Below are 13,629 nucleotides of genomic sequence, written 5' to 3'. Positions count from 1 at the left end.
TACACTCAGCCACTACCGCTGCTCTTCGCGCTGTCAATATTTATAGTCCGTGCAATTCACGAAGACGCGCCCCACCACTTTTTGGGTAAGCATTTATTTCCCTTTGACCGTGACGCTTTTTCTTAATTGGTCTATTTATTGTAGTGTGCGCGTGCACTCATAGGTAATTTGTGTGTACCGATAACACTCAAACATTGGCGAAAGCTTGCACACAAATAATATAAACGATTAGGAGGAATAGTAGGGCGCGTCTTCGTGGATTGCACGGACTATACTTGAATAAAGTCTGCGGCAGTTACAACGCGAGTGAGCATTTTGGCTCAGCCCTCTACAATATACTTGCCGCGTCGGACAGCGGCAGTGCGGCGGTACATTCGCGTGCACCCCGTTTCTCTGCCCATCAGAGCTGAGTATGAACGACGCATTAGGAGAATTTACTTTAATTTTATTATATAAGAATTTAATTTCATGAGAAGACCTTTTTGTTGGTACATAGAAACGGACTGAACCGAACATAGGCGAACATTAATGTTGCATTAATTCGGACGAATGTTATTAATTTATTTCAGTTTTAGCAGTACTCCTTTGCTCTTCAGTTTTAGCAGTTTTTTGTTTTGGTACTTAAAGTTAAAATTTATCTATACTTACTAATATTTTAAAGCGGAAGATTGTTTGTTTGAACGCGCTAATCTTAGGAACTACTGGTCCGATTTGAAAAATTATTTCAGTGTAAGATAACCCATTTATCGAGGAAGGCTACAGGCTATATTTTATCACGCTAAGACTAATAGGAGCGAAGAAATAGAGAAAAACGTGGAAAAAACGGGGGAAGTTATTTGAAAGAGCTTATCTCACGAACTACTGGAGCAATTTGTATGTGACGTGGGAGAGCCATGCTTCGGCACGAAAACCGGCGTGAAACAGCGCTTGCGCTGTGTTTCGCCAAGTGAGTGAGTTTACCGGAGGCCCAATCCCCTAGCCTATTCCATTCCCTACCCTCCCCTATTCCCTTCCCATCCCTACCCTCCCCTATTTCTCTATTCCCTCTTAAAAAGCCGGCAACGCACCTGCAGCTCTTCTGATGCTGCGAGTGTCCATGGGCGACGGAAGTTGCTTTCCATCACCCGTTTGCTCGTTTGCCCCCTTATCTCATAAAAAAAAAATTGGCACAGATAGGAGACCACGTGAAGAATCAAAGACTTTTTTTGTGAACTTATTAATTGTCTGTGAAATATCTGACTTACGCGGGCGAAGCCGCGCGGAACGTCTAGTATATTGTATTGGTAGTATCATAGGTTGAAATGGGTTTTAAAAACAAATAATATTTTTAATAACTTTCAGCAACTCAATTTATTTGGTTTTTAATATAAAATTTTGTAGCAATTTGACGCTACATTGAAGTTGGGAATGTTACGTTGATTGGATAACAAAACTTCAAATTAATGTCATTGAAATTCATTTTTCACAACGTGTGGAATCTAATAAAAGAATATTGAACAATTCTGAACACATAACAGTGTCCTGGCCGACCGAAGTATTTTTATTTTTCTCTATGTAGCCGACAAAAATGTTCTATATTTTCAGTTTGCAATGATTTAAGATTAAAAAAAGTAATATCAGTTACATAGCAAGAACCATAATATATTTGAAACACATCAAATACATTGGAGTTAAAAACATATCACTAATATAAGGAAGCGGTCAGTCTGTAAATGTTTGTATTTGAAAATTGAAATAGATGTTTGCCATAACCGCGGTCTAGACTCACTCATATTTGTTAGTCAATATCAAATTGTAAATATATTACGAGGTATTCAATTTATTTAGATACTAGCGACCCGCCCCGGCTTCGCACGGGTATAAAATATAAATAGCCACTGAAAAAATGATTAAAATCGATTCAGCAGTTTTGATTTATACTCGGTCGCCCGCGGCTCCACCCGCTGCAAATAGCATACCCAGGAAAGACTCGGTCAGCAAAATGATTGCCAGGTCAATTCACAGACTCCGACACATCGACGACGCAGTCATTATTAAACGCAGGCTGCACAGTGCACACAGCTGCACAGCTGATTGTCTTCCTCCCGCACGCGCACCCTCACCTTGGTATTTTAATTTCGCCATAACTTCTAAGCCAAACGTCCAATTTTAATCATTCAAACACCAAATATTATCTACATAAAATGTACTTAGTGATGAAATAATTTATTTTGATAAGAATTATTAGTATGAGTAAAATAAATGGGTTTTAATGTAGTCCAAAAAAAATCAAGATTTTTAAATAAAACAATGGTTGTTGTGCCTCACTTGACATAGATAGGTATAGTGTGTCGCGGACATTTTTGTAGATACTTATAAGATCTACATTTACTTAGAACATTGTATGGTTCTATCTTTTATAGTTTAGGCAGCGTAAGCAAAATAAGTAAATTTTCTGGTTGTTTCCGAAAAACATAAATATCTTACGGAACCCTATATTTTCCAAAATAAAAAATGGTGAAAGAATTTTTAAAATCGGTCCAGTAGATTTTGAGCCTATTCATTACAATTAAACAAACAAACAAACAAACTTACCTCTTTATAACATTATATTATATGATGATGATGATGAACACAAATAAACACTACTTAGACTTCTTCTTCTTCTTTTAAAATATGGCTCCTTGGTGAATCGCCAATGTCAGACACTACTAAGACTACTTATTCCATTATGTATTAATGAGCACGAATGTGGGTATTTAAAAAAAATTGGCAGACAAACAGGCAATAACAAATCTTTTTTGTATTACTTAATTTTATTAAAAAGCATTATGGTAAAAGTTAAAAAAGTTTGCATACCGCCGGGACAAACGGATAACAAACGATTCGTTATCCAAGTTCGGTTTTTTAGCAGTGACAACTTAAGTAGCGGCCATTTTAGAAGCTTCTGGACTTATATTTTTCTTCATTACCGTCCGGACACGTAGTTTTTACCACGCGCGATGGAATCGTGTACTTTCCCATCATCCGGACAATCCATTCACTTCTAAGAGGTTTTGCGCTGAGTCACTTGCATTAATCTTTATTTTACTCACCCTGAGTGTCTGCATGAAGTTTTAATACCTTTAAGAAGTTATTTTCAATGGATAAATTACTTTTATTACTTCCTGATGACGGGAGATGGATTAGGACGAAGACTTTCGTAGAGATCTTTTTTTCCTTTTTCTCTTGGTTTCTTGAGTCGATTCTTTAGCCCGGGCGCCTACTAGCGGCCAAGCCGCGGCGGCCATCGAGATAGATACCTTAGTATGAAACCGCCATAGACCACGCGCACCTGACCGTTCGCTGTCAAGCGGCCACACCATACTTTCGATGGCCGCCGCGGCCTGGCCGCTGCAGCCTGGCCGCTAGTGCCCGCCCCAGTTTAGAGTTTAGGTTAATCATATTTATGAAATAAACGAGCCTTATTTAATAAACCTAAAATTATTTACGCTATTTATACTACTTAACTAAATAGTAATAAATAGTATTACGAATAAAAAATAGAGCTTTGTTTAGTCGGATTAAAAAATTACCTAATGATTTTTGGATAACCTCAAAATATACAGTACAGTGCGAGTAGCTGCTACATCCTGTCAATAATGACTCACTATAACAAATCGACCACTACGAGTTAACTTTACAAATTACTGGTAGTTTAGTTAGCTTATTAGTGCCAATTTCACCAATCGCCAAGGCTTATTAAAGTTAGGTATCGATTTTGTACCATGTTGGCTTTCTTACTTTTCATATTTGAAGAGATAAGTGGATAAAGTAGGTAACTAACAACTTGAAAATTTACGTTTTTTGCGTGAATAGAGGCAGGACCGGGAAAATCGTTTGAAATAAAAAAACTTGAGAGGTGTCAAGGGACACCCGAATGGAACGAAGTTATTTCTTATGTTCAAAAAACCTGTATACATTGTATACTCAAAAAAAATATTTAAAAAACGCCATCTATTGACGCCCAGGAATACTTACTATCAACGCCCTCTGCCCCTAACATGCAGGTACTAATAAAAAAGTGTCGCCGTCAAATCAAGGTCAAATATCGTTCTGTTTAGCCTTCAGATTGACGCCGAACACGCGATAAGGAATTTCGTTCCAAAAATATGTATTTAACGTATAGCTGCTAGCCACATAATGAAGTATATGTTACAAGATTTTTTAAATAATAAAGCAAAAATCAGTAACACAGTAACACTGTTAAATGTTGGTTACCGACTTCATTCACTCATGTCTTCAACTGTTATGGCAGTAAACTAAACACAGAACTAGAAACAACTTAAGGCGTAATCCCTAAAATTAGCAGTTCGATGTCTGTCAGTACAAATATCGACGTAAAGGACGTTAAAATAACATTCATATCAGCACGTCTTGTACAGTGGCGGTTACGACGCTCGCCGCGTCGCGTCCTTGATAGGGCGAAATAGGAGAAAATTATACTTTTCACATGGACGTGACAGTTCGATTAAAAATCTAACCACATATTATTCTTCTTTAAGTTATGAGCTTCTCGTAGATATGATTTTTGAAAGTAAAACTATCATAAGCTTCATAAAAAAAAGAAAAATATCACAAAATATTCGAATTTAGCTTCCTCTTCGGAGTTATTTTTGATCGAGTGATAAGTTTTCAATATTATATTTCGAACCACAAATTGTCAAAGTACCATCGAGGAAGTTGATTCCTATGCAATTGACAGACCAACGTTATTTGGTCGAATATGTCAATTCAATGTTAATTGTGATCTGTCAGCTGAGTTCAACATTGAGGTAACGCAACCAAACTACTTAGGTCCCCGATTTGCATAGGAATCAACTTCTTGATAGTACATTAAGTAAAATTTTTTTTTGGCTTTTAAAATTCACTATTAGCTTGTTTATTATTATTAATTCAAAGTCATGTAATATTGCGTCCACCTGGCCTTAATCGTAAACCATCACCACCATGTTTAAACTATTAACAACTTTAACTAATAGTTACAGCTTATGACAAAATAAATGGAAGTTAAATCACTTCGGAGGTTAATGAAATAAAACCATTATTGTTGGATTGAAATGCGCATATTGTAATAAAATGTACAATATTATGTTGAATTAAACATTACCTGTATTAAGTGAACTGTGTTTGGAACTTTGGACTATAGGCAAAATAGGAGTTTAATCATCATCTTTTTTAGTGTCCGGTTTCTACAGTTTTTTGACAGGAGTTTATTGTCTCAATAGAGTTTTTGACTGGCTTTGTTAAAAACAGAGCCAGATTTTTAATGAAATAAGGGGCAAACGAGCAAACGGGTCACCTGATGGAAAGCAACTTCCGTCGCCCATGGACACTCGCAACATCAGAAGAGCTGGAGGTGCGTTGCCGTCCTTTTAACAGGGAATAGGTTAGGGTAGGGAAGGGAATAGGGTAGGGGATTGGGCCTCCGGTAAAAAGATACATAGTGAATTGATAAATTCCTATCGAACAACCTCAAAAATTGAGCATAAGAAGTATCAAGAGTAAGTGGGAGGCTTTTTCTCCACATTGAGCAGACTTTGTTTTGTTACAAAAAATTTCAACGAAAAGTTAGAGAAAGAAAGCTAATTTGGATCTCTTTATATGTCACTAAATTATTAATTTTGTAGGCGTATTTTAAACATTAATGGTCTCACCACAAAATATTTAAACATCTATTAAACAGTTGTGTTGAGACAATTTTGTACTGATTTTTTTTCTAATCAACTGTTCAACAGGTGTTTAAATCTTTTGTTTAAATTATTATAATTAGACTAGATGACGCCTGCAACTCCGTTGTGCCAGAATTCGTTTATCGTGAGGGAATCGTACATTTTTCCGGGATAAAAAGTATTCTATGTCCTCTCCCGGGACTCAAAGAATCTCCATACCAAATTTTAGCAAATTTGGTTCAGCTGTTTTGACGCGAAGAGGTAAGTAACAAAAAGACACATTTTCGCATTTATAATATTAAGTATGGATATTATGACATACTTAGGTCGTAGGGCAAAGGTCGGAGGGCTCGTTGGTACCTGTCAAATAATTTGATCGTTTTCCTTCGCAAACACAACGTATAAACAACAAACAATTTGCCCCGAACAAAAGATTCGACCGGAAATGAAAGTATTTGTAATACTTTGTTCGTATAAAATAATAGATTTCATTTTTGTACGGAAGCATTATACTTTAAAAGATTGTTTCGAGGAACGCTTTCAAACATGAAATGAACTTCCACATTTGACATTATTATTCAGATAAAAAGTTCTTAGCATCTAGCAAGTAGCAAGACCAACTCGCTAATTAATGGGGTTTATTCAATGAAAGAATTAATTAAATATATTACTGTTTTAATGCTACAAAATTATTGGATTAACATTAACAACAGACAGTATTTACACAGTATACTTTTAACTGCCATGTGACTGAGAGAATAATGATTATATTATAAGATCTATCAATTAATTACATAAAATTAAATACAATTCGTAGCCTATCATTCCGTATTACAGATAAATCGATGAATAATTTACCAATATTTAAAGTAACTAGAGATCGCCCAATGGTCGAAATTCGACCTTAGTTTCAACGATATTAGGACTACTTATATTTTATAAAAGAATATTGACTAACTATTATATTTTTTTCAACTCTTGTCTCTGGGACTCAGCTGATCTCAGACTGGCCGTGTAAGCATTGTCTTATAGTATCTAAGATTCAATAAAAAAACTATAATCCATTTTCAATTTGTCACCTTGTTGTCAACAGACTTCAACCATAAATAAAAGAGTATGATTCGTATGTATAGGCTTGTCACTCAAAAATCTGTCATTTTTCCTAGTGTGTGGGTTGTAGTGTGTGTAATGTTTTATTTGTTAAAAAAATGTATGATAAAAGCATTATTTCAAAATAATATTAGCTCGATGCATTCCTTCACCATATAAACTATAACTGTGCAAAATTTCATTTACCTACGTTTCCCCATTTTTTGTCAAAAGGGATACAAAGTTTTTGGCTCACGTATTAATATATAGATTATAGGAGTTACATTATTATCTTACTTACACTCTTGATCCTACCTTGATACATATAGGTCATAGGTAAATATGCTGCGAGATTAACGGTGGCAAGTCGCAACGGTATATATTATATATTGTATAGAACCATGTATCGTCCCGTTTTAACCCTATAAAAAGTACCAATAATAGGGTTAAAACGGGGCGATACATGGTTCTATAATGGTTTATGGTAATGATGATGATGTAATTTGCATAGTAGCATAATTATGCTTTCCGTTATTAAAACAACGTCGAAACTCCCATACCTGTATCTATAAAGAGTCAGGAGTTCTCTCAGCACCTTCCGAACCATGGTATACCTTGGTGCAAAATCTTAGTCTTGTTGGTAGCATGTTTAGAATACTGGTGCTTTACTCCCGAAACTGATATCGATTTCGATTTTCGATTTCAAGGGTTTTTTGACACTTTAGACATCTAAAATACGTCTAAAAAATGTCAAAAAACCGTTGAAATCGAAAATCGAAATCGATATCAGTTTCGGGAGTAAGACACCTGCTTACGAAATCGAAATAACTACATGTTTCCATATAAATTTTGAGGAGTTCCCTCGATTACTTATGATACCTCCATTTCCATCCTGAAAGTCGCTTAAAATTGTAGCCTATGTGTTATTCTGATGTATAAGCTATATTATTGTAGAGTTTCATTAAAATCCGTTCAGTAGTTTTTGCGTGAAACAGTAACAAACATCCATACATACACCCAAACTTTCGCCTTTATAATATTAAAAGTAGGATTTTAACATGAGCGATTCTGTCTTACTCTTCAAAAGTTAAATTAGCATTAAAATTATATATGTCTGAGTGCCGCACTCGTCTCTAAGTGTAATTTTAGTAAAGGTAGAATTCTAGAGCAAAAACAAATATTTTAAATTAACGACATTTGTTTCGTAAGCGACGTATTAATAATGTTCCCCGCTCAGCTATTCAGGGAATTCGGAAAATTTTCCGCCTAAAAATGATAAAACAAAAGGAAAAGTTTCGGCTATATTCGATTTATCAATGTAAATATGTAAAATGCTTGTGATGATTATGAATTAGGAAAGAAGTCATAAAACATGTTTATAATAATTATCCTTTTTAGACCCAGTTTCACCAAAAACTGTTAAAGTTAATGCTCGAGTTATTATCACGTTATCTGTTTCGTTTTTCATATGTATGAAAGAGAAGACATGACATTTTAACAAGCTGTTAACACTAACATACGTCGGTGAAATTGGGCCTTAACCTGGTTTCTTGGTGTAAAAGCATTTATATTATTCACTAAATTAGATGAAAAATGCCGCAGAATGGCTTGCCTGGCCTTAAATGAAAAATTCTGAGCGCCAAGTCATGCCAAACTTTTATTAATAGGTTTTATGACCCTGTTTATAACATAACTCATAAGCTTGACTTTACTTGTAGAAGGTTTGATTTTCTTTTACCATAAATTTTCAAAAGGTTACATAAGGGATGATAAACATAGATTTTCCTGTAAAGTATGTAATTAATGCTCTTTATAGTTATACCAAGTTATAGTTCGGTCGCCAAAAGTAGACTAATTCGTTGTCTATCCATCTATTACATGAGAATGTTTGTGATACAACATTAATAATTATAAAAGAGAGCACGTGTATGGAGAACGCCTAATGTACTATCAGAGAAATTCATAGACAGATGATGGACTTTTGTAATTTAGTAGCATTATATCAAATTCAGTCGACAGGTCACAATTGAGATTGAATTGACATATTCCGATCAAATGACGTAGGTTGGTCATCTGCCTTTGAATCCAATATTTCTTCGATAGTACATATGTACTTCTGTAGGGAAGTTGATTCATAGGCAGGTAAAAGACCTACGTTATTTGGTTGGGCTATGTCGAGGATAATGCTTGTCCAGCTAAATTACGTAGGTCCGCCAGGCGCCAACTGCCTATGAATCATTATTTTTAGAGAAATCTGATCGTACATTTACTTCGCGACCGAAGTATGCCTAAACATATTAAAATGTGTCATATAAAAATGATATGTAAATAATTTTTAAATCTAGTTGTACAATACCATATCACTGGTCGCTGTAAGATGTTTGCAAGCTTGTATGTATGAAGTTTTAGACTGTTGTTGCTTATTGTTGAAATATGAGATGTGTAAATAATATTCTTAATGTAGCTCAAAGTGAAACACAAATATACCGCTACTGAATAAAGGAGATATTACAGTCATTATATTGTTTTATTTTGACCCATTACTTTACTGATACTATTAATATTATGTAATCCAGAGATCCAAACATCTGACATCATTAACACCTGTAATTTATTGTTTTAGAGTTTAGACGTCTTCAGTCAACAACTTGACTTTCAATCTATCAGGGAGTGAACTTGATTTTGGTGCTGAGTTACACAAAATTGTTTTTATGTTTAGCGAGGACAATGCAGGCTCATCTTCGTAGAATAAGGTCCAATGTGTCGGTTAAGGGAGGAGTAGGTACTCCTGATTTGTCTACTACACGAAAATTTAGGAACTCTACAACACCAGCATCGAACCAACTTCAAAATCGCTGAGCTGCTATTTTTACTAAAATGCGATAACATAAATGGCGGCACATACTTTAAATGAAATGTAAATATCTGGTAAGTAATGTTTGTAGATTTTGGGCCGCAAAGTTTCGTCCGTGTCGACCGCCAAGTACAAAGGATTAGGGACGGGGAACAGGCAGGAGTTTTTAATTAAATTAATCACAAGTTGAGTGCCAAATATTGTGAGCACTTTGTGATTCGATTGGGGAACGCGGGGCTGTGGAAATATTTGGCCACATAATACCAAACAATAAACTTGCAATTAAATTAGTTGCTTTTGAAGTTTTATTGCATCGTACATCGTTTTTGTAGAGGCATTTTGCTGAAAATTTATTTCTAGTCCCTTATCTGTCTGCAGGCGTAGCATGGTCACTATAGAAACGGTTTCTTTCTACATAAGAATCGACATACTAACAGATTTTATCGACAAAAAGGCGGATTTCCATTGTCTAACTATCACTTTGTCTATGGTTCCGTAATAAAAAACCCTTTCTATAGTGACCATGCTACGCCTGCTGGTGTTACTGTGTTATGTGTACTTACTATTAACATTGGTAATGCCATGTTTAAAACCATATACCCCGCGTTCCATTAAGCGTTAAAAATGACCAAAACGCTCAAAATAGGAGGCATTTTGAGCGTATTGATCGTTTTTAACGCTAAATGGAACGCGGGGAAAATAAAGATCTACATTCTACAAGACTTTTCTTCGGTGAGTACTAACTACTGCGTTTTGATAAACCTATTGGACTCTAGCCTTTTAATCCCCAAGCGGCCGGATCCGGCCGCCACAGATTATACTGCAACCATTCCGTCTACACCATACGAGTAGCGGCCGGATGTGGCCGCGCTCTTTCGTTCGATTGAGTTACGTATTTCGTCGACTAACGGCCGTTCCCAATATCTGATCTATCTCTGGTTTTGCCCTACTAGAGATAGGAATAGCTCACAATTGACGTAAAATATATGTCTCTAATGTCTAATGTGAGTTATTCCTATCTCTAGTAGGGCCAAACCAGAGATAGATCAAATATTGAGAACCGCCGTTAGAGACTACTTTTGTATGAAGAAGTTTGGTTAGTTATAATCCATGATAAATTTGCCACATTCTGAATGCAAAATATTATACAATCTGTGGTCGAGGAATATTTGTCAGTCATTTGAAAATCGTGAATTTTTCGTGTGTGTTCTGCCATGTTGTGTAATTTGTATGAAATTATTGATGGATTTAACGAATGTAAGTAGTAAAATAGTTTAATTTACTATTTATAATGTATAAATACTTTTAGATAATCATTTGAAAGAAATACTTACATCGTAATAACTTTTAGTTTACACGCGAAAATTTGGTTTTTATTTAAGTATGTGATTTGAACGCGATTTGTTTAATATTTTTGTAAATAATTGACGTTAAAAGCCTATATTATCGTGTACAAAACGATATAGATCCTATTAATAGTATATAATAATATCGTTTTAGTAAAACAATCAAGATAAAAATTATCTATTTGTAACGACTTATTGCCGGCCGCGGCCATTTTGAACTTTATTTGTATTATATTAGGGTCGAAGTTTGCTTGTGTATAATACCAAAACCGATTTTTGTTACTCTTATCTCTTATCTGTTTAATGATAACATCTCAAGTTATTTCAAAGAATTGTTTACATAAACAGTTTGTATAGCTCTATGTTATTGAGATTATAATATATTTGTTGCAAAATAGTTAGAAACATAGATTTCAAAGTTTACAGTGGTGAGACGAATATCACATCTGACTAAATACTATATTATGATGGCTTGATAGATAGAAAATTTAACATATATTATAATATTTTTCACACAAAGATAAAATATGGATTAGATGTAAGGTTATTACATTATTTGTACAAAGAGGGTAGGCCGGGCGCCATTTTTTTTTGCACACCACGTACCCACTTTTTTGCAAAGAATTTGGCACTAATTGAAGGGCTAGGGTCTAGGTATCTATAGAAAGTGCATAAAAATTACACACAGCAAAAATGATTAGTAAAGGAAAAATAATGAAAAGACCAATAAATCAACAAAATAAGACCTTAAATAATTAATTTCTTTGCTTTTGTAAAGATCAGGTACCCAAATAATACAAAAATAGATGGCTATATTAACTAACGGCCGTTCCCAATATTTGATCTATCTCTGGTTTTGCCCTACTAGAGATAGGAATAGCTCACAATTGACATAAAATATATGTCTCTAATGTCTAATGTGAGTTATTCCTATCTCTAGTAGGGCCAAACCAGAGATAGATCAAATATTGGGAACCGCCGTAAATGACACGTTGGAGCTATCACAATAATTATTGTCCGGTGACGAAAATAATTAAATAATGTCAATTGATGGGTAATTTTCATTATTAAAACCGTAAAAAACCAATTTAGGAGCTGTCGCGTGCTGTGGCCCATTAAGTGTTTCATACATTTTGCATAATGTATCGCGGCCCACAGGCACGGCTCGTCCCAAGAAACATGCCATAATACACGGGACTAGATGTGCGCAACTGAAAATGCCTTGGGATTTGGGAACTGTTTATTTTGTTACGTTAAAAAGTATAAAATGTAATAGGCCAAACCAAACCACATGCCCTGTGTTAAATAGCATGCTTTTTAAACTATTGTTATGTTATGTATTGGTTTAAGTGCAGAAACCGAATCAAGAAATTCGGTAACGAAAAACAAGTAACACTCGTCTAACGTCGTTTCAGTTCGGCAGACTTCGGCTCGGTGTGGCTTGGGTGTGGTGCGACGTTGCCAGACTTCGGTACGGTGTTTGTATGCGTGCGACTAGACGTATGCGAATAGGCTACTTGACCTAATTTTTTTCTTCATGCTAATCGCTTCTTAATCATTCATTTTCACAAAAAAAAACTAATATTTTAATATTTTACACAGTAGAAACCCATAAAAATGTTGATTGAAAAATATGCCTTATAAATGGCGCCGAAAACATAGTGTGACGTCATATGTTTTGTATTTTAGACTCTCTTTATTGAACATTTTTTGTAAGCTAAATGTACGAGTCTAAAAGTGCCCAAAAATTATAAAAGAATTAAATAAGAAATTAGAAATAATTTGTAATGTTGAAAACTTTTGGAGAAATAAATACGAGGGACGAAAAAAACAACTCATTAACCAACTGTTAACCTAACCCAGACTGACGCCAGGGGACCTAATAGTCGCTGTTTTGACAAACTTAACTTAGGAGTTAGTTCGCAAAGACATAATATTATGAATATAATATGATAATAGATATGGAATTAGCTGCTTTAGACAGCATGGAAAGATCAAAGAGTCAAACGATGAGCTTTTCTGTAACAGCATGGAAGAAGCCAAAGAGAGTACTAAACGAATAACTTTTTACCTATAATATTGGTACTGTGAGCTATTTTTCGCGTGTCCCGGCGGAGGTGAACACGGTAATTGATAAGACAGGCGCTATATCCTGATACCGATGATAAATTACATACCACCAATCTAGCCTACTGTAATGATCGATTCACACTTTATGTAGGTAAATATTAAACAGTAGGATTTTTGATCAATACACACTTATCAACAGGCAGTTTAGCGTTAGTGGAGTGACTTGAAATAGCGTTTTGATACATCCCTCTATTGGAACTCTGCAAGGTCTTGTGACTGTTGTCACTTTCATATCGATTTGCGATTCCTCCGATGTTACGGGTTTCTATGGGTGATTATTTAAAAAACTTTTCATCAGATATTAATATGCTTAATGACCTTTAATTTTTTGTTTCAAATAAAAATTCTTTCTTTATTTCTTTTTTTTTTCTTTAAAATAAATCTTACATGTGAAATGTACCATCGAGGAAATTTATTTCTAGACCCACGTCATTTGGTCAGCTTATGTCAATACAATGTTAGCTGATCGCGTCATTCCCGGATCGGTTTGACGTAACGCGACCAAATTACTTAGGTCTGC

The sequence above is a fragment of the Aricia agestis genome, chromosome 2 (assembly GCF_905147365.1).
Source record: "Aricia agestis chromosome 2, ilAriAges1.1, whole genome shotgun sequence".
In the NCBI taxonomy this organism is placed as follows: domain Eukaryota; kingdom Metazoa; phylum Arthropoda; class Insecta; order Lepidoptera; family Lycaenidae; genus Aricia; species Aricia agestis.
Note: the sequence above shows the minus strand (reverse complement) of the source record.